Raw genomic sequence first — 24,352 nt, 5'->3', positions numbered from 1 at the left:
AGCCACGCTCCTCCTCTCACCTGGAGAGAGTCTCCTCTCCACCCGGAGACTGACACGCATTCATCTCATCTCCTCCACTCCCATGTGTCCAAGCCCTCCCCTGCCCTCTCCCTCAGGGACCCAGCACCCGGCCCTGCCCTCCTACCAGCTTCTCCAGCTTCCCATCACTGTCTCAGGGACCCTCACCTGCTTTGCTCATCTGGGAACAAACATCAAAGAAAGGCACTCATTTATCTTTGGACATTTGATTTCCCAGGACATCTTGAGTGACTCTCAAATATGAGGTCAATACAAATACAATCATTTAAATGGCCTGATATTAAATGCTTCTGACCCGAAGAGTAAAAAGCTTTTGGAGGGATCGTTCCATTGATACGAGAATCACAATGACAGGTTTCAGAGATGAAAGTAATGGATCAGAAAATAGAACCGTAGAGAAAGCACAGATGAAAGGCAAATAATCCCATTTGAAATCCAAAGCTTTCACTTGAGAGGGAAAAATTGCCAAAAGCACTGTTTTGTGTTAAAGAGATCATGATGCAGGGAGAACACAGTTGCTACCTACTTGAGTTTTCATCCGAGCCCATATGTGTGTCACTTTCCACCTTGAAGTAGTGTGGCCTTCGTTGTGGCTGTTCCACAGGCCAGCGACGCCAGTCATGTCAGTGCCATGCACACTGCGGCCGGGCACGGCCCCCGAGTGACCGATCGGCATCCAAGAGAGAGAGAGAGAGAGCAGAGTGAGAGGAGAGAGAGAGCTCCCAGCTCCCCAGCCACATGGTGAGCCGAGCCCGATACCAGCCTGCTTCCCCACATCACTAGACTTCAGCAGACCTTCTCACTAAAAGAGCGCGTAACGACAAACAACTAGTACAAACAAAGCGTTTTATTTAGAGCAAGATTTAAAGACATAGGAACATTAAGCATCTTAACTGCTGTTCTTTAGCTGTTATTCACCTCCAACTAAGCCCGTCCTTGAGTCCTCTCACATTTCTGCAGAAAGCAATTTTTCTAACTCACCTTCAACCTTCTTGGGGTCAGTCCCTTCCAGGTTTCTTGTTTTTCTAGACCTTTCCGTGGCTTCATCAGGCATCAGGACAGGTAGGGTCCTTCTTCTACTTTACCTTTGAAGTCCAAATAAAAGAATATTACTACTACTGGTGTGCAGCGGAGTAAAGAAAAGCCCCGTTATTGCAGCCCTATCACTTCCCTGGGCATTTGGGGTTTCTATATCTTACCTCTCCAGGGACCAGAGAAAGAAAAAGATTCTCTGTCACGTATGCCCTACATTTTGCCCGTGTCACTCCTGTCCTTCCGATCAGAAGAGGTTGTTTACTGCCTCCCTACCCTCAGCTCTTTGCCCTTTGGAGCAAGATGTGTTTATCGATTGATTGATATTTACTTACAATTGGTGCTTATGAGTTGCAGCAGTTTTTACACTTGGCTTCTGACACAGACCGTGCTCTTATATAGTCCTAATGAAGACTTAAGATTTCAAAAAACCACATTCAGAGAGAATTCCATGAAATTCCATGGGAACAATGGAAAAGGTTTTAAATGGGAGATTAAGGTGACCCATTAAATAAGGATTATAGGAAATGACCGATGGACAGGGCTGGACTGGACCAAAGAGACGAAGACCGAGTATCCAGCTAGAAGTGGGCTGATGTGTGATGGGGAGGAGTTCAAAACCAATTCAATACACTGGAGGGAGGGAGAGAAGAACTTAGACCAGGCATCCTCACTCCTAGGAAACCAGCTATCACAGGAAGGCTCGGACAAGTCCTGGGAGTGCAGGGACCGGGAGGTTAGAGTCTGAGAATACAGTCATCACAAATAACACATCGGAAGAGGGCTCTCTGTCCTCTGTCATCGTCTCTACTCTCTGCAGTGTGTGGTCAATCTAGGTATAGAGTACAGGAGAGCAGGGAGAGAATCACGGACCCCAATGTCTATCACTTCTTTTTTTTTTAATTTTATTTATTTATTTATATATAAGGGAGATAGAGTGAGAGAGCGCAAGCAGGCGGAGCGGCAGGCAAAGGGAGAGGGGGAAGCAGAGTCCCCGCTGAGCAGGGAGCCCGATGCGCGACTCGATCCCAGGACCCTGGGAACATGAGCTGAGCCGAAGGCAGATGCTTAACCGATGGAGCCACCAGGCGTCCCTCTATCATGTCTAATTAACACAGGGGCAGAGGAGGTAGATCTTCTGGCGGATATCTAAAAATCCTCTGAAGTCCTATCGAGCCCCATCTCTGATGATTAAATGCCAGTTCTAAAATAAGAAGACTTTGTCCCCAAACCAACAGATGTTTGGGCTGTCATCATTTTGCTTGTTCTAAACTCATTTGTGATTTCACTGTGAAGTCCCATCTGTGTGATTAATAGGAATCACTTATATAAGATTATTTGGAAAATCTTACTAGTCATGAGGTATCTATCTCTCCATCTCAGTGACTTGTCTTATATAGCAATGCAGTGGGGCATTCTGAAGGAGCATTTGGTGAACTTTCCACCTCATCAACCTAGAAAGGTTTTAGAAATCCCCCATACCCTTCAAGATGGCCTTTATCAGATACCTCGGATCCATGAAAGGTAGATTAATGGTTTCCATCTTGCATACAGTGCATTCCCTAATTGCTTATAGGACCTTGGACCAGCAACTTTGCCCGATGGGTCTCAATTTTCTCACCTATCAAATTAATCAATAGACTACATTATTTCCACAGCTTCTTTAAGTTCTAAGGATCTAGCATTATTTTAAATACTTCATTAGCAATCTTGACCAAACTAGCTTTACAGGTGAGAAACAGGCTCCAAAGACAGAAATTCTTCTGGGTTTATACCCATTAGGTCAGAGCCGACCATTTTATAAGTTGTTGGGTTACTCGTTGCCGAATGTGTCGTGACCTTGTCCACATTGAAGATCATCTATTTTTCTGCCCATTCACATGGCCCTATTTCATTATCACCCTCAGCTGAGCATTTTACCTCCTGGGATGCTCATACCTTCTTCCTTCTCTTTCTGTATAGTATGAAACTCTTATATGTTATTGCAATTACTAAGTAAAGTCACTTTTCACATCTCTTCATTCAGAAAATTATCCCAATTTTTTATGATGCCTTTATTCTAATGAATAACAATTCCAATTTTCAAAGTGCTTTTCAGACATCCACTGACTTACCTGACCCCTCACAACAATCCCAATTTTATCTTATAAAAGTAATTTGTTACGCAACATTCCTACCCACGTGTGATAGTTATAACAACTTCTTTCCCTGGTAAACTTCGGCGTGAAATTTCCTCAGTTTTTTTTTCTGACAGTCAAAATGATTTTCATTCATTGTACTCTTCCCCAAAGACTTGCTTACTTGGGGAAAGAAATCTGGTAGACCAATGATGCGTGAACCCAACTCACAGAGGTTCCTTGGAACTGAGAGCTGAAGTGGCCTTCAGGGGTCATCTGTCTCACTCACCGCGAACATGGGCTCTCTTATTTCCAGGGACCAAAAGGTGCTTGCCTCTGGGGCTCCCCTATGTTGGGGTGCAGAACCTTTGCTTATGGGCTCCTTATCTCTGTGAGCTCCCCTGAGTTACTGCTGAGCTCACAATTTCTAATTTGTACATGCCGGGTCCCACTTGGTGGCTTTTCCTGGTCCTCTGTTGTGAGCCTCTTTTTTTGTTGTTGCTTTTCAAAGCCGCCCTTTTCCCAAGATGGCTGCTTTGACTTAATGAATCAGCTGCAGCATTTGTGATCTGCTGCCAGGTTTTCTGGGAGGCAGCTTTCCTGGGCTTCCATCAGGCTTTTAAAGAGCCCTCTGGTCTTCCTGCCGGCTGTTTGCTCTGCTCTTTTTTCCTCCTAATTAATGCCTTCGTCTTATCTGAGTGGCCTGTTCTCAAACATCGCAACTGAGTGATTGATGCGTTTTGTTGTGTTTTCTTTTGGAGCCCTCCCTATCTGCCCAGACTTGACTTAATTGGGGTTTGCTCACTGTGATTTAGACTGATTCGCCCACTAGGTATCCCTTACATCAAATCCTGCTCACCACTCAGAAAAACCACAGCTAAGGATTGTTTGGCAAGTCTCAGTGTTCACAGGGTCTCCCACCTAAAGTCAGGGCTGGCTCAGCGGTTGAGAGCTTGGGCTCTGGGGTCAGCTGGAATTGCCTCTGACACAGAGCCCTTGACGAGGGGATGAAGCTTCCTGAACTCCAGTCTCTGAACCTGTAAAATAAGAATTATAGGACCTACTTCATGGAAATGTTGAGAAAGTAAATTGAAATAATGCACGGAAAATGCTCAGTACCTGGTGAGGGCCCAATGAGAGTTATTCCTGATTATCCCACTCAACCCTTGGGAATAGGCAAAGCAGCTCAGCTTATCCCCAGATTATGGATGACACATTGGGCCCATAAAGGGCACATGGCTTACCCTATGCCACATGGCAGGTGCACGAACCATGGCAGGCACTGGACCCCCAGGCTCACACTCTATCCGTTTCCCCAACACTGCCTCTCAGAACCAAGACCCATGTCCTCTATGACAGTGGTTCCCAAAGTGTGGTCCCCAAACTCCCAGCATCAGCATCACCTGGGAACTTGTCAGACATGTCTACTTTTGAGTCCCAGACCTAATGAATCAGAAGCCCAGCAATCCGGGTTTCAGCAAGCCCTCCTGGACTCTGGTGCAAGCTCAAGTGTGAGAACCACTGCTCTATGGAATAAGGATTTATCTCTTGGTCTAACTCCTGAGATGGAGGGGTCCCCACAAATCCTGGTGTGATCCCCAACATGAGTTCACCCTTCCAGGCTCTGGGACAGTATCTTCTTTGTGATTGATCCCTACTGATACCGTTGAACATGGAGTGCTTCTCACCCCTGGACTCACAATAGAATCATCTGGGGAACTTTGTAAACACACAAAGGCCCACCCCAGACCACTTAGCGTTCAGTCATAAGGACACCTAGGAATTACCCTATGCACGCCCCATGGAACTCTGCTAATCTGGGAATATGTTTACCTCATTAAGGTTTTTGTGCTTTACAATCCACTTCCAGTAAATTGTTTCTTCCCTTCCTGTACACCTTGGATCCTCTGCCCACTTATTTGCACAGCTGCTAGTTTTATACAGAGGTATTTATTTATACCTCAGCTTTGCTGCCCTGTCCACACCCAGAGTTATTCTGCTTGATCTAAATATAGTGACAAGATATGATAAGTACTCAACACTGACTCACTATAATTCTTATTTTTTGTCTAACTTAGAAGGAATAAAGGCAGATAGTTTAATAAACATGTTGGACTATTAAGGATCCTAAGATCGCTCCCTGGCCCACCAGGGTCACAATCATACACAGGGTCCTGGGGACCTAAGAAAGAAGACACTGTCAGCCTTTCTCACGCTCACAAGGGACAGGAAGATCTGGCTTGAGCCTGAGGCCATAGTGAACCTTCTACTGCAGCCCCTCTGAATCGAAGGTCAGCAGCCTCCAAAAAAGGACCACCTCCACTTGTCCGACTGGCTCAGATAAGGAGGCTGAGAATCTTGGGGTTGCCTTAGTTACCCCAGGAGTGGTAATTCCCTGTGAATTCCTGTTAACAAATATGGATCCTGGGGAAGAGGCAAGAAAAGAATAGAGAAAAAGGCAGGTGCTCCCACTCCAGCTATAAGGTTGATGGACATTGAACCCTGTAGAGACCAAGAAGAATTTCCCTTTGTACATGGGCACAGCCGGGTTTCATGGGGCCTGAAGCCCCATATAGCTCGGGATAGGAAGGGGAGGCTCACTTTAAGAAAAAGAATACAAAGTTGCAAATACGAAATTAGGCATGAAATTTCAAAAGGGGCCTTGCACACTAGGGCCTAAGTTCAAATTCCTTTTGCCCTACAGTATTTTCCCTTCCACCTAGATTCTTTTAAAAACTGTTCTGGATTTTTTTTTTTTGAAACTCGATCACCCCCAGGTGTACATCCTTCACAGTGCTAGACAACTTTCCATCATCCTCATTATCTTCACCGAATATGTTCTTTGAATTTCAAAAGACTGTAAATGGGAAATTTGTTCATAAAAGAGGGTATTCACATGTACAAACACAAAGACCAGCATTTAATTTATTGACTTTATTTTTTACGAGGTAGTATATTCACATAGTCCATTGTTCAAAAGGTACAAAAGGATATATAGTGATAAGTTCTGAGTAAGTGTTATAAACTTTAAAATAAAATACATTATTATAGGGGCACCTGGGTGGCTCAGTTGGTTGAGCATCCGACTCTTGGTTTCGGCTCAGGTCATGACCTCATGTATCCTGGGATCAAGCCCCTCATCGGGCTCCCTGGTCAGCGGGGAGTCTGCTTGAGGATTCTCTCCCTCTGCCCCTCCCCCCACTGGTGTGTGCACGGGTGCACACTCTCTCAAATAAATAAAAATAACTCTTTAAAAAAATAAAATGCATTATTATAAAATGCACTTTTTCTTTTTTTAAATTTTATTTATTTCCTTTATTTATTTGTCAGAAAGAGAGAGAAAGAGCACAAGCAGGGGGAGCGGCAGGCAGAGGGAGAAGCAGTCAGAGGGAGAAGCAGGCTCCCTGCTCAGCAGGGAGCCCGATGTGGGACTCCATCCCAGGACCGTGAAATCATGACCTGAGCCGAAGACAGATGCTTAACCAACTAAGCCACCCAGGCATCCCAAAGTGCATTTTTTTCTATTAAGAAAGTAATACTTGCTTAATACAAAATTTTTAAAGACAAAAATACAGAAAGAATCACATTTTAACCCATTGTCCGAAGTCAAAACTTAAGCTCTTTCCAAACACTTGGCAGATATGAGTAGATAAAGGTAGAGACTTGGCCTTTGGTCTGTCTGCCTTTCATCCTCCGAACACCTAAGACTTTACCAATCTTCCCAGTAATGAGTAAGAAACAGGCTTCCATAAAGAAAGGTAGAAGGAATTGAAGCACAGTAGCATTTTTGTGGGGAAAACTATAAGCTTTTGAAATCTATGGAGGCATCAGGCCATACCCAGTGATCTAAGAGTCTAGAGCAAAGATGGTAAGTGGCTTTAAGCTTAAGGAGCAATTCCATTCCATCCGGGATGACCGCCATGACACCAGGCTCAGTGTGAAGAACGCTGTGATCCATTAGCCATGTCTGTCATGCTCATGGAGTGGTGGGGTGTGGGGGGGAGACAATCTAAGTGACACACAGGTCATAGTGGTCTAGGCGTAAGTGGAGGTTTGGCTAAAAGAACCACCTAGAGTCAGGGCTCCAAAAATGAGAATCAACTGAGTAAATTAACTAAAGCAAACAGAAATATATGGCTAACCAATCCTCATCGTGTAGAGAGGCTTACAGGGGGCAGGTGCCTGAAGGTCCTCTACCCATCTTTCCCCCTCACCCAGTGGTAGCTGTCCTTGTGGGCAACGCTCCCCCAGCCAGTAGAGGCACAGGCACTCTCCCTCCCCTAATGCCCTTTGGGCTCCTCTCCTTCTGGATCTTACTTGTCTCCCCACTGGAGTGCCCAGGGGTCAAGGGCTGGTCATGTACTTCCTCTCATTACCTTCCTCCAGGCCCCACACAGAACCCCTGCACAGGCTGTGAGCTTTCCATACTTGACGGATGTAATGAAGCCTTTTGGCTCCAAAAAATGTTGGGTCACACTCCTCAGCCCCTCAGACATTTGCTGGGTACTCACTCTGTCCTTTGTATTCAGTGATGAAGAGGATCTAGACCCTTCCCTCAAGGGGCTTACAGTCAGTGAGGGAAGTAAAGCACATGCACAAATCATTATAATTAAATAATAAATTATAGTACTATAAATGTTATCAATTTAAAATGCAATTTTAATTAAATTATGATACTTATTTAAATCAGAAATAAGAAAAACTAAGTGCCAGGTATGGATGCTAAATATTTTGCTTATATACTGTACTTAATATTATCTTTACAATGGCCCTGTGAGGCTTACTAATATTATCCCCATTTCCAAATAAAGAAACAGGCTTAGAGCATTTAAGTCACTCACCAAACTAGTCAATGGAGAAGCCATAATTCAAACCCGGGTATGTCTGTGTTGTTAATAGAAGGTGAAGGGGGTCATTTCAATCTGGGTTTGACTAAGAAGGGTGAGTGGTTTGGGGCACTTTGAAACCACCATCACGACCCCCACCCTCCAGGGTTGGCCGAGGGGAGCTGAATCCCCGCTACTGGGACCCAACATTTCACCCAAGGCCCGCCCTGCCCCGGCCCCCGGCCCCAGCCCCTGAGCACAGGGTATCAGCTCAGAGCCGAGAAGGCTACTGGGAACAAGTGGTTCCTGCATTTGCGGCGCACATGCTGCTGGGGTGGGTTTTATGAGACCAGAGAGAGGCGGGGAAAACTGATGAGAAATCAGAGATCTGCCAGAGTCGGGAGATGAGCCACAGGAAATGCTTTTGTCTAAAAATATGCCATTTCTGAAAGGAAAACAGTCATTAGAGGGTGTGAGAAGCCCCCGTGGTGAGGAAAGCAAAACAGTGAGGCTCACAGGGAGGCCAGTGGAACAACAGAGAAGCCCATTACCCACCCACTTCCTGTGCGATTAGCGAGACTTTGGGAGGATGAAAGGCACACAGACAAAATGACAACCCACAGACAGAACTCCAGGGGAAATGTCTGGGGACAGCATCCCAAGATGCAGCCAGGAGGTAGGAGGAGAGGAAACCATTCCAGTTAATATTTTTCTCGCATCAGCTGGTTCAGCTATAGATTTGGCTAAAATTTCCTGTACACTTCCTATATGCCAGGCACAGAGAGGGGCTTTGCATACGTCATTTCCTGCAAGTCTTTAGACCACGCTAAGAAGGAGGACCATGCGCCTTAGAGGTTAGGTGACCTGTCCAAGGTCATAGAGCTGGCAGAGGACGGAGATGGAGATTTCTCCTGGGTTCCCTGACCCCAAATCTCTCCCTCTTTCCCAGTCTGCCAAACTGCCTCTGATAAGATCAAGGATCCTGACCATCCTCAACCTACACAAGTGGGGGCCAGTCGCTCCAATTTCCCTGCTGGACTACAACCTTTTCACATTCTTTATCTTGTCTTGCATCATAGCAGATCTTGTTAAAAGGAAATTCACCATCGTTGATTCATGACTCATTGTCAGCTAAAACACACGGCAGCCACCCCAGTTCCAGTTCCATCTACTCACCGAGGAATAGTGCAGTCTTGGGATGGGAAGGTAGGACCTCAGCCACTTGATCCCAGGTCCTTCTACACCCACCATGAAGCAACTGTCCCTCCCTGGGGAGAGTTCCAGGGACAGGCACAGAGGAGCATGGGGACTTTTGGCCAAGGAGGAGGGGACAGTTCCTTCAGGGGCATCCTGACCGTTAAGGAGCACATCCTCTGTGCTGGGAGCAGGAAAGAGCGTTTCATATGCATTTCTTGTTCTATCCTCCTCCACCCCTGACGCAGGTGATTTGTCACCGTCTTGTAGAGGAGGAAACAAAGTGTTTCTTACATTGAGCCCAGATCCAACTCCTTCTGCCTCTCACTCACGTGTCAGAATTTGGCATCTGGGAGCACAAAGAGTTAGATCTCCGTGAAGACAGGAAGGGTCACTGTGAGGGGGACAGCTTCCTCGACCTCTTTCGGTCCCCTCCACCCAGGCTAAACATCCTCAGGCCCCTCAATTGCCCAAAGTGACTTAGGGCACAAAGTCACTCCCACACTGCGATAGTCAGAGCTGGCTGGTGAGTCTCCCGGCCACCCCCACAAGTGTACTCAGGACCTCGGTCCAGCAGCCACAGCAGAGGGACACCCATCTCAATCCACCCAACTGCCCTTGCTGGGGAACGATTCCTCCCAACGCCACATCCCCTGGCCCTTCTCAGCCCTCCCTTGTTGGACCTCCCTAGTCAGAGAACTGGAAGTCAGTGTGGCCGTCTCGCTCTCCCTACCCCACATCCACCCAGTGTCTGAAGCAAAACAGTGAGGCTCACAGGGAGGCCAGTGGAACAACAGAGAAGCCCATTACCAGTGGGCAGGGAGCCCGATGCTGGCCTCGATCCCAGGACCCTGGGACCATGACCTGAGCTGAAGGCAGATACCTAACTGACTGAGAAGTTATTCAGTGGACACAGAGGCCACTAAATGTCTCACTCCATGTCTCCCACACAACCCCCTCCCCTACACCCCTTTGCCGCCATCCTCTTCATGCCCTCCCCCCCTGCTCCCTGTGCTCCTGCTCTAGGTCCCTCACAGACCACCCCCTCCCATCCCTCCTTCACCTGCAATCCTAGGGAGCTTACAAGGAGGTAGATTTAATCATATTTCTTCCCTAAGATTCATCAATGGCTCCTCATGGCCTCCAGAGAAACGCAACTTAGCCTGGCCCCAAAGCCCTCTGCCATCTGCACCCTCCCCCCCGCCGCCCACCCCCCGCCTGCTTGCTGACCATCTCCAGTGACCTATGACTTCCTGACTCTGCCCTCCTTCCCTTCCTCTGCCCACAAACTTCTGTTTTTCCTTCAAGACCCAACTCAAGTATCTTCTGTCCCCCACACCTTTCCTGACCTTCCTGCCCTCCAGTCAGAGGTGACTGTGCCCCTCCTGTCTCCCACGACCACACCTCACACTCACCTTGCGGGGGTCCTCCTGACTACACTGCAATGGCTGGCTCACACACCTGTGTCTGCCAGTAACCCACTGAACCGTGAGGCGCTGTCTTCCAGGCCAGGCCTTGAGCAAGGCGTGGATTTACAACAAAGAGAGATGTCGAAGGACCACGAGAGCTAAGTCATGGCATTTGGTCCCCAGGAAAGCAGCAGCCCAGGATAGGGCCCACACCTGGGCAGGTTTAACTGTGCAAGACACCATCTTAACACTAGGAACCACTCTGAGCACTTTCCATGTGAAGCTTTTTGCCTGCATTATGTCATTTAAAAGGATTGAGTGAGTTAATTTATGTGAACTGGTTAACACAGTGCTTGACACACGGTGAGGACCGAACAAATGTTAGCAATAAAAGTGAGGGATTGGGGCACCTGGGTGGCTCAGTCAGTTAGGTATCTGCCTTCAGCTCGGGTCATGGTCCCAGGTCCTGGGATCGAGGCCAGCGTCGGGCTCTCTGCTCAGCGGGGAGCCTGCTTCTCCTTCTCCCACTGCTTGTGTATTCTCTCTCTCTTTCTCAAATAAATAAATAAAATATTTTAAAACATAAATAAAAGTGACAGATCATTTAGGGGACATTTATGCCAGTCAGCATGCCAAGTACAGTCCATGCATTGTCTTGCTTCTTCCAACAACCCTGGGAGGAAGGTATTCCCATATGTCCCCATTTTACAGATGAAGACACTGAGTCCAGCTGGGCTAAGGGACCAGCACAGAAGTAATGAACTTGGGCTTCCAACACCCGGGTTCTCCATGTCTCTCGTACAGAAGAGTGCCAGGTGTGCCCAGAACTCATCTGGGAAGAAAGCAGACCAGGTTCTTTCAGAGCAGAACCTAATGAGACAGCCAGGGGAAACACGAGGCACTGGGTGCTATCATAGTGTAAGTTGGAGTCAGTCCCCTCCTTCGTACAGCTGGGAAAACTGAGCCCCAAACAGAGCAATTCACACAGAGCTAGACATGGGGGTCAGTCTGTCAGCCAGGCTGGGCCCCACTCTGCCGGCCGTATACCAAATGACAGTGGCATGATGTCACAGACAGGGCACGGGCTTTGAATCCAAAGCCCCGATCCCGCCAGGTGCTAGCAGCTCCGTGACATCTTGGTCAAGCCAGTTAGCCTCTCGGAGCCTCAACTTCCTCACCTATGAAACAAGGCTGAGGACTCCTTCCCAGAGGGCTGTGGTCACATTAAATGGATGGTGGGGGCAGCCATGGGGGCTGTAAAATGTTCTCCGCTTGCTGCCTGGTAGCAGTGAGCTCAGAGGAATGGCCTTGAGCTCCATAGGCTCTCTCTCCCCATTTCTGCTGGATTGCACTATGCCTGGGTTCTTCTGCACCCCAACAGCAATCCGGTTTGTTCCGGCTCAATCCACACCATTCAAATGACAGCAGCGTGTCAGGACGGTGCCCATCGGTCAGTGTGTGCTGAGCTCTGAGTGGGGTCTTCCCCTGCAAGCTTCTTCACGTTTCCTTTTTAAAAATATTTTCCCTTCAACTGTAGTCCGCAGGCTTTGGAGGATGAAGCCAGCCAGTGGTCTGTAGAGCTTCTTCCAGGCAGGAAAAGGGTATTGCCATCTCCTACCTTTTTTTTTTTTTTTAAGATTTTATTTATTTTTTGACAGACAGCGAGAGAGGGAACACAGGCAGGGGGAGTGGGAGAGGGAGAAGCAGGCTCCCCGCTGAGCAGGGAGCCTGATGCGGGGCTCGATCCCAGGACCCTGGGATCATGACCTGAGCCAAAGGCAGACGCTTAACCACTGAGCCACCCAGGCGCCCCCATCTCCTACTTTTTTTTTTTAATTTTTTTATTGTTATGTTAATCCCCGTACATTACATCATTAGTTTTAGATATAGTGTTCCATGATTCATTGTTTGTGCATAACACCCAGTGCCCATGCAGAACGTGCCCTCCTCAATACCCATCACCAGGCTAACCCATCCTCCCACCCCCCTCCCCTCTAGAACCCTCAGTTTGTTTTTCAGAGTCCATCGTCTCTCATGGTTCTTCTCATCTCCTACCTTTTTAAACAGAATGTGCCTTGATATTCTCTGCCAAGGTATCTCTTTGGCCAGAGAGGTAAGGTGCTTCTGAGGCTCCATGAGCTGCAGAAAGAAGTGAAAGAAGGAAGCAGGGGTGAGATGGCCATGGTTCAAGGGCGGGGCCCCTGCTTTCCAGAAAACGCCCTGGTGGCTCACCCACCACAGGCTCGGCTCCTGGGGACAGACTGGAACTGGCCAAAGGTCAGGAGACATTATGTGGGCCAAAGCACTTTGAAGTTTAGTAATTTGGGTGGGGGGGGGACAATATTCACCTTGTTATCGTAAAGGGCACAAAACCCACACAGAGGAAAATAAAAGGGTTCCAAAATCGTTGATAATGTTTCTCCCTTTCAGCCTGTAGAAGATATGTGTCCCTTCGCCCCGCCTGCCCCTGCTGGAGCGCACACAGAGTTTCAGAGCCGGATAATGTAGAATCTAGAAAATGCCCCTGTTTTCTGCTTGCTTTAATTTGAGAAACTGCCTGACTGAGCAGTAACTGAATTTCATTTTTAGGATAAAATACTTGATCTCCAGGGGAGCCAGGCCTCAAGCAACTGATTTTTACCAGGTCACTTCTCCTTGACCTCTGAGGACCAGCCTGATTCTTGGAGAAAATTTTAACCACGTGCCAGTCTGCAGGGGTCTACAAGTCCCTCCATGGTCTGGTCCACCCACCTCTCCAGCCCTCTCTCCTCTCCCTCGGCTCCCGTCAGAGGGACGTCTAACCACCCCACACCCACCTTCCGAGGCTCTAGCTTTCAGCTCCTGCCCCCAAAAGGCCCACCTCCCCCCCCACAGTTCGGCATACCCACGCTTGACCCACACCAAAGCCACCACCACCTGCCTTGCCTCCAAGCCAGAAGTAATAACTCAATTCCAAGAATAGTAATTATTATTATTATAGCTTGCATTTCTTGAGCTGAGTGCTAGGCACTTTACAAGCTGTCTTTCACTGACTCCTCTCAGAACCCTACCATGTAGGTATCACTGTGATTTCTCCCCATCTCAAAGATGAGAAATCTAGGACTTAGGGAGGTAATGCAAACTGCCCAAGGTCATACAGTTGGTAAGCATAGGAGACAAGAATTGAACTCAGAGTCTGGGTCTAAGCCTATGACACACCATCTCTCCCAGGGGTGTTGTTTCATGCCACAGACCACCTCCTACCTTGCTCTACTAGAAGTTCTGTGAACTGGTTTTGTAACTTTGGGAGTTGTAATTCAATGGACAAATTGAATAATTCTTCACACCTCCAAGAATACTGAGCTCTCAGAAATGAATGAATGGATGAATGAATGAGAAAATGTACATCAGACTAGAGAGGTAGGCCAATTTTTGTAAGCATTAATGGGTTGTCCTGTCAATAAAGATCCATTAAGTACCAACCACGTGGCCCACATTCTGATGGCCCCAGAGTTGAAGTTCAATGGGCTCTCAAATGTTCAATGGACATTTTCCAACCTACAAGACCCAGTTCTCTACTGAGCACTGATTTTCAGTCTCCTGGCGGCTTCTCTGCTCATTACTGCTGGGCAAACAATGTAATTTATGCATGAGACACACATATTAAGATGCAATGTAGTTATTCCAACTGTCATAACTACTAAATTGAATTGAATGGCAATAGACTGATAGTTCAACCTCTACAGGAAAAAAAAAAATCCGTCTGAAAATAGTCAATTCAATAGTACTTTACAGACATTGCTACAAACAACTATATAAACAGTAGGAAAGGTGATGTCGGGACTATCATTTAGTAACGCATGGAGTTTTGGGGTTCTGCACCAAGATGAAGGCCACTGAAATGCAAAGCTAATTTGTCCAAACAGAAATTCTAATAAATACCTTTGATAGTTCCTTTGTCTCTATCTTTTACCAAAGACAGGCAATTAGCGGCATTTGCAATATTACAAGCAAATGAAATTGGGTCTCTTCCCAGCCTGCCTACAAAGGACTTCTATAGCAATAAAAATAATCAGTTGGATTCTTCATTTTCTGCTGGGTCCATGTGATTTCCTTAATAATGTCAATGCAGATTGTAATTTACAGGGAAAAATAAATACCACTTGCATAGGCGTGAAATTTTGGGCCACAGAAATGTCATCTTTTCTTACAGAATTGTTTTGTTACAAGGGTATGCAGTTTGGACGGCTTGAATAGACCTCAGGTCTGGTGCCCGATTTGTCTTTCATAGACTGACCTATATTTTGTCTAGCAAACGCGTCTTGTGTATTTCTCCTTCTGTACTTTGGCTCTGCAGCAGTTAGCAAGGGAAAGCACCACAGTGAGGATCAGAACACCGACATTGAACCCCCAGCTTGGCCACGCACTAGCCCGGTGACTTGGGGCTAGTTATTTAACAGCCCCAGAGCCTCAGTTTGCTTGTCTGTAAAATGAGGCATACGAATATGAAAGTGCCAAGAATCTAAGTTCTCTGGACTCCTAGGGCATTGCACGGCCTACAGTAGGCAGGCAGCATGTACTGCTTGAGCAAATGAATGACTGTGTGTCTTGCACTCTATCTGGCCAAGTGTTCAGCACAAACTAATGACTGCTTAGAAATTAAAAATCCATCCCTCACCTCTAACACCCACCTTCTTCCTCTTGGCCCAGAAAAATCTTACTGATTCTTCAAGGCTAGCATCAAATTCTGCTCTCTCTGAGCAGTGTTCCCAAGAGCATACCAGCTAGACGTGATCTGACTCGCCCAAACTCCTAAGACATTTGTTGTCCATAAGCCTCACTTAGAACATTGGCTCCTGGCCTTGTATCATTGCTTCTCTTCTCATAAGGGATTTGTTAGCTGCCCAGTTAGATTACAAGCTTCTTGAGAGCAGGTCCAGAGTCTTTGATTCCTTGATGATCCCTACAGCTCTTGGTAAAGTGCATGACATACAACAGATGCTCCATAAATATCCATAGATTGGCTCGTGGAGGGGGAAAGCCCAGTCCCCAGGGAGAGGGACAAATGCCCGTGATTTCTAGGGTCCTGCCCCTGCCCTCGAGAGGCCACACCATCAATCCTTACAGCTCTCAATTGAATGCACTGTGTCTCTACAGACCTCTCTTCTATAGAAGAAAAGTTTGCTCCACTTTGCAAAAATGCTTCCCACTTGTAAGGAACCAACACCCTCATTCCTGTGGCAGAAGGGCGATTGTGTGACCTCTTCGGGGGGACAGCCTGGCAGTATGTCTCAAAGTTAAACCACACCAACAATTTTTAAAAATTAAAGACACACAATATCTTTTGAGCCAGCAATTGCACTTCTCAATGTTTATCTTACAGATTGACCTGCACATGGTATAGAAAGACATATTAAGAATATTCCCTCTGAGGGAAGGGTCCCTAAGTGAGTGGCTCAGTTGTTTAAGCAGCCGACTCTTGATTTCAGCTCAGGTCATGATCTCAGAGTTGTGGGATCAAGCCCCATGTTGGGCTCGGCACTCAGCATGGAGCCTGCTTGAGATTCTCTTTCTCCCTCTACCCCTCCCCCTGCGCTCACTCTCTCTCTCTCTCTCAAATAAATAAATAAAATCTTTAAAAAAAAAAAAGAAAGAAAGAAAATTCACTTTGGATTAGCAAAAGACTGGAAACAATGTAAATGTCTATTAACAGGGACCTGGATAAACAAATCTCAGTACATGGCCTCCAAGATTTAAGTGAAAAAACAAAATGCCACCCAGTCCGTATGGCCTAATCCAGCTTATGTAAAAGAGGACACATGCACATGTGTGCTTATAAGTGTCTCTAGAACAATAGCAGTGGCTGACTGGGGGAAGGAGGATGGCAGGAGGGCCTGGGGGTCAGAAGTAGGAGGACACTTGTCATGATGTTCTGTATTCCCATTTGTTGCAGACTAAATTTATTAGCAAATGCCTACAGTATCTTTCTCTTCTTTTTTACATTTAAATTTTATTTATTTTTATAAGGTCATTCATGTGCATGTACAAAATTATAAAAGGTGCCACATAGTGTATGCTAAAAAGTCTCCCTCCCAGCCCAGCCCCCAGTCTCCCGGTTTCCACCCCAGAGGCATCTAGTAGGGACCCTTCCTTTTAAAGGGAGCCCACGCTTTAAAAATAATCTTTAAAAATAATCTTAATAAAGTGAGCTGGAGAAAAGCTTCCAACTGCCTCATCTTCCCTCTCCAGCTCTCCAACCCTCTCTTCTCCAGACAGTCAAGTCAACTTTTGGACAGAGTTGTCTACTTGCATGGAGTCATGAGAAGAGCTTCCTCAGGCTTGGAAGTCAGGCCGACCTGAGTCTTCAGTAAATTACCGAATTTCTCTGGGCCTCATTGTTTCATCTGTAAAATGGCAAGTAATACATATATACCTCTTAGGTCGTGTAGGTAGAAACAGTTCATAAAAAGAAGGAAGGTCACTAAGCAGTCACGTGGGGCCGTTGTGGCCACTCAAGCTCTGGGCACTGCTCCCCTCCTTGCCTGGGCCCATCCACCCTGAGCAGTGTTCCTGGAGACAACAGGAGACCACAAGACCCCTGGAATGTCCCGTCCAACCCACTGATGGGGACATCCCATGTTTCCGAGGCAACATTCGTGGCAAACATCCACAGCAAGCCGAAAAACTTTGTGGTGTGGTATTATCCGAAAGATCAATACCAGTCCCTGGCCCTGGGTTTGGGGACTTTTGCAAGGGCTCAGGATTAGAAGTCAGGAAATCTATGTTTGAGGCCTGACTCTACCGCTAACTGGGCCTCCTGGAGCAATTAACTCTCATCCAGAGCCTTGCACAGATCGCTTGCATGATTTCTCAGACCTGGCCAGCCTTACAACCTCCCATCAGGGATGCGTTAGGGGAGCTCTTTACTCAGTGAGAGGGTAGCTGGGTGTGTCTCTGAGCAATAGTGTGATTTCCAGCCTAAACTATGGTCTCCCTAGTGATGTGGGCATAGAACAAAACGATGTGGGTATAGAACAAGTATTTCCTATATTCTTCAAAGGTAACCAACCAAATAACTAAATTCTTCAAGAAGGGAATCAATATTTTACATTATCTTTAATTCACTTTTATCATTCCTGAAATGACATGCAAATCATATGAACTATGCAGAGTATCAGATACAATCCTCCCTCTGTCAGTTTACTCAAGATTAAGATGCGACCACGGGTTACAAAAGTTTTACCGACCGGTAAAGTGGCCATTGAGGGGAGCTTTTCTAAGACACAGTCCAACTCCAGGAGGCTCTGTTCTGACATTTGGCAAACAACAACTGACACCCTGCGCTGTGATTTAGAATCACACCCACGATCCTGAAGAGAGGAGATTTTGCACCTGGCAGAAGCTTCCCAGGAACGCACGCATGCGCATCCCTAGAGCCGTGGGTGGGGTAGGAGGGGACCTTGTTGTCAGGATAGAAAGGGGTCTCCTGTGTCCCTTCACCAAGTCTCTCTCATTGCCACATCACCACTCAGCATACAGACGCCATTCCCCAAAATAAACCACAGATAAAAAGTAGAAAGATGGCTCTCCATCTATTTTTTAAGTAAATTTGGGGAGTTAAAGGGCCCAGCGACCTCCAATGATACCATGCTCATTGAGTAAAAATATTTCTTAGCAAGTTGTCCTAAATCAATTTTTTTTAATGAGTACTCTTTTTTTTCCTACTTAGTATTGGTAATTTAATAGCTCTGTGAAAAGTGCTATTGAAGCAAGAAAACTGAGTATTTTCTAATTTCTTCTCCGGGAGATTTATCTATTAATCAAATATCTTAATTCCCTCCATACTTAAAAAGGGGATTTTTAAAGTGACTTTCCCAGCCATCCCAGATCACTCCTCAAATTTTTATTATCTGTTTTTAAATTTATGTCCAACGTGGACTCTCTTCTTGAGGCCCGAGCTATTTGAGAAAATTTCTATGGAAACTTGGGGGGAATCCACCAGTGGTGTTGAGTCTACCCAAGAGGGCAGGCCACTAAAACCTGGGAGAATTATCTCCTCTGATCCTGTCTGTTGGCCTGTTGTTCTAATGGGTATGAGTAGAGTTAAGCGTGCAGGTCTGCCTTTAGTATTCTCTTCTATCCTTGACATCTCAAGCCTTCTTCATTACATTATTCCTTTCCAACTCTATTTGTCAATAATTCCCTGTGCGCTGGGCACTTTCCTGAGCACCAGCATGCAGAGAGATGCCTAAGCCATATTCCCTGCCTTCAGAAGGACTTTATGATTGAGAGGAAGGGGGGATGAGCACATCTGACTAAAGGTGTGTCCTAGATGCCATGCCTGGGGTGTGAGCAAAATGCTCAGAGGCAATTCTTTTATCTATGTAACAAATGCTGGTAGAGCACTTACTATGGACTGGACATGGTGCTCTGCAGGGCATTAGCAATATTAACTTATTTAATCTTCACAACAACTCACAAGATGGAGACTATCATTATCCCTTTGCACTGATGGGGAAACTGAGGCACCATGTGGGTAACTAGCTTGCCCAGGCCCCACAGCCAGTGTCAGCACCATGTTCTGAGCCCAGGCACCCTGGCTCCCAAGTTCATGCTCCTACCATTGGGTACGCTGCCTCTCAAAACGCCTTCTCCCCCAAATTCAAAGGTGCTTAAATAAAACCCGCCACAGATGAAACACTCTGAGAATGCTACAGGACACGGTGAGGAAGTGGCATTTACATGAAAACCTAAATGATGACTAGGAGTTAACTGGGCCAATGGGAAGGAAGTGGGTTGCAAGTCAGGGTTCTCAGTGGAAAAAAAGTGAGCTGTGTTCTAGGAACTGAGCAAAGCCACCGTGGCAGGAGGGTGGAGACAGAGGAGGAACGTAGCTCAAGGGGCAGCTGAAAAGTGGTCCTAGACCATAAGATTCAGCACCCAGGGTGGTCTTGTGGCTGGCTTCCCCCAAGAACAACAGGTATCTAGCAAAGGGTGTTAGTAGGGGGATGACAGTGTCAGCTCTGCGTTCTCCACAGTGATGACACCGGCTGCCAGTGCATGGAATGGACTGGAAGGGGCCAGAGTGGAAGAAGGGACCTGTGGGGAGGCAGCAGCTGGGAGAGAGCTGACGGTCCCTTGGAGGGTGGGGACCGATAAAAGGGGATTCAAGAGAGACTTAGGAGGTAGCATTAACAGGAGATGGTGACTACTCATGAGGGTGAGGGGAGGCAGGGGTCAGTGACAGCTCTAAAGATTCTGGGCATCCACGGTGTCCGGGAGCACTGGAGGTGGGGCAGGCTGGCAGGGTGAGCCCCCCGCGCCATTCACCACTCCTCTGGCTCACAGGCTCCTTCAGGGCTCCGTGCCTTCGGTCCTTTGAGTGTCCTTGCCCTCCTCCACCTGTGAGGTCCTCCTCAGAGATTCGGCTTGGACGTCACTCCTCCGTGCACACATTGCGTGCTGGGCACTGGACCGGGCACTCGGGCAGACATGCTCGTGTTTGGGCCTCACAACCTCCCCACAAGGGAGCTCTTGCCATCCCTGCTGACACATTACTGAGGATCAGGGAAGGTCCAGAGTCGGCCAGCCTTCCAGGTGGCCCAATGCCTCCTTCCCAGTGACACTGAGGTTTGAAGAGTGAGTGTGGCCTGGGCCCCTTCTCCTCAGAGGCATTGAGGTTACTCCCCATGCAGAAGAGAGCCGTGACAAGGAGCAGTGAGAAGCTCTGCAGCCCATGCTGTGGGGGGCTGGCGGGGGGGGGGCTCGGCAAGAAGTGTGGCTGAGGACTGCCAGACCCAAAGCGGGTGTGCCCCATATAGCACGCTTCTCTCTGTGTCTCCAGAATTTGTCCCAGGAAGCACCTCCCGAGCATCAGGCAGCCAGGGTGTCTCTGTGCTTCCTAGAAGTAGGTTCCAGTGAAAAGACAACCCCCAGCTTCTTCCCGGACCACTCTTTGACACACACCCTCCACTCTAACCATGCTGCTCTCTTGCACCACTGTCCCTTCGGGTGTCTGTCCCTCGGCCCGGCTCCCCCTCCCCTCTCTCCCTCTCTCTCTTTAATGTGCCCAGAGAGGTGCTAAACATTGGATCGGTCTCGCCTGGAGTGTCCCTTCCTCGTCTCCTTCGGCTGGGTGAGGGTGACCCGCCGTCCCAGTTTGCCTGGACTGAGGAATCTCCTGGTTTGTGGGACTTCTGGGGCTACATCAGGCAGTCCCGTGTAAACCAGGACAGCCGGTTGCCCTAGTGAGATGCCTGCCTTGCCTCCACTTGCTGCAAGCCCAAGTGTCCAGCTGTCTTGTACTCGTTGGTTCTCTCCTGTGTCCCCCCTCTCCAGGAGCTATGCCTCCTTGAGATCCCCCGTACCCTGGAGGTCTGGGCATTGCGTGCACTCAGTGCTGGTGGGATGAGTGGATGATGTGAGCACAGACCCCGAGTGCACGGGGTACAGGATTGCTCCCACCACCCAGCAGTCAGAGGGCACCTCACTAAGAAGGACACGAGCATGAGGCGCCCGGGTGGCTCAGTCAGTTAAGCGTCTGCCTTCAGCTCAGGTCATGATCCCAGGGTCCTGGGATCGGGCCCTGCGTCGGGCGCCCTGCTCCGTGGGAAGCCTGCTTCTCCCTCTCCCACTCCCCCTGCTTGTGTTCCCTCTCTCGCTGTGTCTCTCTCTGTCAAATAAAAATAAAATCTTTGGAGAAAAAAAAAAAGGACACGAGCAAAATGTGTGGCCTGCAGAAGATTGAATACTGGCCCGTGAGAGCCAAAGAACTTGTTTTGCTTGGTGTTTGTTTGTGTCATTTACCAGCTGGAAGCTTGGGGGATAACGCGGTGGAATCCCTTCCTAGATGCATTGAACTTGAAAGAATTCAAGGACAGGTGTTTGGCAAGCAAACAACCAGACAGTGAGCTAGTACAGGAGAGAAAGAACAATAATAATCATAAGCACAGGGATGGTTCCACTCACCAGGCCACTTGGTGAGCACGAGCCCGCCGTGGGTGTGAGGTGGAAGGTGGGGCGCACTTTCCTCCTGAGTGCCCCACATTGCATGAGCATCTCGTTGCCCTGAGTATGATTCTAGCATACAAAGACACTTATTTTTCATTCAACCTGGCCTTCATCTGATGATCCACTGGGAAAAACACAGGCATACCCTGTTTTATTACGCTTTGCTTTATTGTACTCGGCAGATAGTGTGTTTTTTTACGAACTAAAGGTTTGTGGCAACCCTGCATCGAACGAATCTGTCGGCACCATCTTTCCAACAGCATTTGCTCACTTTGGGCCTCTGTGTCGCATTTTGGTAATTCTAGCAATATTTCAAATTTTTCATTATTATCATATTTGTTATGGTGACCTATGGTCAGCGATTATGACTTGCTGAAGGCTCAGACGATGGTTAGCATTTTTTAGCAATAAAGTATTTTTAATGAAAGTATGTACTTTTTAGACCTAATTCTATCAAGCTTAACAGACCACAGTATAATATAAACGTAACTTTTATTTGCACTGGGCAACAAAAAAATGCGTTTGACTCACTTTATGGTGATATTCGCTTTATCGTGGTGGTCGGGAACCAACCCACAGTATCTCCTGCATGAGGTATGCCTGTATTGGCTGAATTCCATCCCGTATGAGTGATTACGAGAGTTTCAAGGGCAGTTCTGACTACACATAACAGGCTGACTGTAGAACCCTCGTGAATGAGACTCGGGGTCTTCCAGTCGAATACCCCCGGGTCCAAGTCCCAGCTGGGCTGCTTAGTAATGTAGATCTTAAGCAGGTAAATGATTTAACCTTGCAGAAACTCAGTTTGCTCTCATGTCAACGGGGCTACAGGTATTATCTCTACTTGCTAGGTTTGTCATGAGGAGTAAAGATGATGCATGCGCAACGCTTAACAGAGTGCCTGGGACATAGTAAGTACTCGATAAACACTAGCCATTGTTCCTTAGCGGTGGGAACAGCATTGCTTTTATTGGGCACTTAGAACTTCTAAAAATGAGAAAACTATATAGTCTCAATCTGGGCATCTCCAGATAGTCCCTTAGTAAATAGCTTCCAGAGGATTTGTCACTTAAAACTGACTGCATTTTTGTTTCTCGGTTATCAGTCGCGTTATCCCCTACCTGATGGTTCTTGCTCTAGAAACAGTGCAGCCCAAACGGGCGGACTAATCAGTACACATTTCCAGAGCACATACCATCATTCAGAAGCAGTTTTCTCAGCAATTAGCACGTTTAACAGGATTTTCTTTCCCCTACACCCCCCACCCCCCGGTACCTCTAGCACATTAAGTTGATCACAACAGTTATTTTAAGGAAATTCAGCTGAAGTATTTGTGGGCTTTGAGGTAAGCTTGTGATGGCTACATCAGAAAACCCTGCTGTCGGCGACACTGTGAGCGCGTGGCCGGGAGGCCGGAGGTCAGGAAAACCAAGCTCTGCCCCCGAGAAGCTATGGGGCTCCACAATTCTGGGCCTCAGTTTCCTCATCAGTAAAGTAAGGAAGTGGGCTTACTCAATCCCTAAGCCCAACTCCAGCCAGGAATTGGGTGGTTCTCTGAGACCAGGGCCCACGCTCCGGTTGGCCACCAAATGCCTCAGTTTCCTTATCTATGCCACTCATCCAACAGCTATTTATTCATTGGGCACAGTGCTGGGTGCTTGGAATAGTGACTGTCGTATCCATTCTGTCTTAGCAACCTGTAGGAATGCCTTGCTTTCAGAGGTAGGCATCTTGGAAGGAAAACAATCCCAAGCTCCATTTCCTTCCCATCTCTTCCTGGAAGCTTCGGGAGCTGCCTCTCTGACCTGCCCCATCCTCTGAAATATGTCGGAAGAGTAAAGCCCAGGCTTGGGGCCTTTAGGACAAAGGGACCAGGTCTGGGGAGAGGGAGAAGTTTCCAGGACAGAAGAAATCCTGGGATTTTTTGACCTCTCATTATCCAGTCTTATAGTAAAATAATTCTACAGATGAGCAAACCTCTTCCCCCTCATACTTCCTTTTGGCAATACCCGGGACCCCCTCTAATATGGGCCATACCCCGGCATCTTCTGACAACCTAGGGATGGATTTCCTTAGTACATCTTACTGGGGGGCAGAAACCAGGATTTGGGGAGTCCAGACCTACAACTTGAAAAAGGGACTTAATCTTGACCTCTGGTTTCGTCATCTGCAAATTGCGGCCTTGATAGCTACTTGATAATGCTGAGTGTGCATCTGAAAGAGCATTATAAACTGTAAAAGCAATACCTGTGATCTCTCTTGCCTTCTTCCACTTCATGATAATACAGAGCTGACCCTACAAATAAGCCGAAGAGATGGACATCTCCATAGAATTTGAATGGCTCCAGAAAGTTTCACCAGTCCAAAAATATCTTCCCCAAGGCCTGAAATTCAACTATTTGTGCTTCATTGAAGCACCCTCTTAAAGAGCTGTGCTTCCTGTGACCTACCTGCTTATATTATAAAGAAAAATTAGATGCATTGGGACCTTGTCATGCTCCAGGCCCTTTGTAATACTTCATTCTTATTTTTTTAAACCCCCAGTGAATGCAAGATAGGGATTATTATTCAATACAGTTTAAAAACTGGGCAACTGGGCCAGAGAGAGTTTAGGGAAACTTGCTAGACACCCAGATGAGTGATGGGGTCAGGACTGAAGTATGGGTGGGGTTAGGAAGGTGGCAGGCCCGGGGGGACACACAGGACCGCTGTGGGGGAGAGGGGTCTGGAGGAGATGGGCACAGGC

The 24,352-nt window shown here is 47.4% G+C and overlaps 1 protein-coding gene and 1 long non-coding RNA gene across 5 annotated transcripts in view; one reads left to right on the top strand and one right to left on the bottom strand.

Annotated features, from left to right (window-relative positions):
• LIPC (lipase C, hepatic type) overlaps window positions 1-24,352 on the top strand; it is a 133,432-nt gene that overhangs the window by 30,525 nt on the left and 78,555 nt on the right. The gene's annotated exons all lie outside the window — the stretch shown is intronic.
• The window catches only part of LOC118545028 (uncharacterized), a 55,492-nt gene that overhangs the window by 9,776 nt on the left and 21,364 nt on the right, over window positions 1-24,352 (bottom strand). For 2 of the 4 annotated variants that reach the window (XR_004921905.2, XR_004921902.2), the window contains exons 2-3: window positions 1,021-1,124; window positions 566-677 (exon numbers count right to left, since the gene is read on the bottom strand). This is a non-coding gene — a long non-coding RNA (uncharacterized LOC118545028). Of the gene's footprint in view, window positions 1-565; window positions 678-1,020; window positions 1,125-1,238; window positions 1,346-12,672; window positions 12,757-24,352 lie in introns of those variants that run through there. The other 2 variants (XR_013450460.1, XR_004921907.2) reach the window with 2 other exon arrangements.

This window comes from Halichoerus grypus, chromosome 8 (genome assembly GCF_964656455.1).
Source record: "Halichoerus grypus chromosome 8, mHalGry1.hap1.1, whole genome shotgun sequence".
Classification (NCBI taxonomy): domain Eukaryota; kingdom Metazoa; phylum Chordata; class Mammalia; order Carnivora; family Phocidae; genus Halichoerus; species Halichoerus grypus.
Note: the sequence above shows the minus strand (reverse complement) of the source record. Positions and strands in the feature narration are given on the sequence as shown.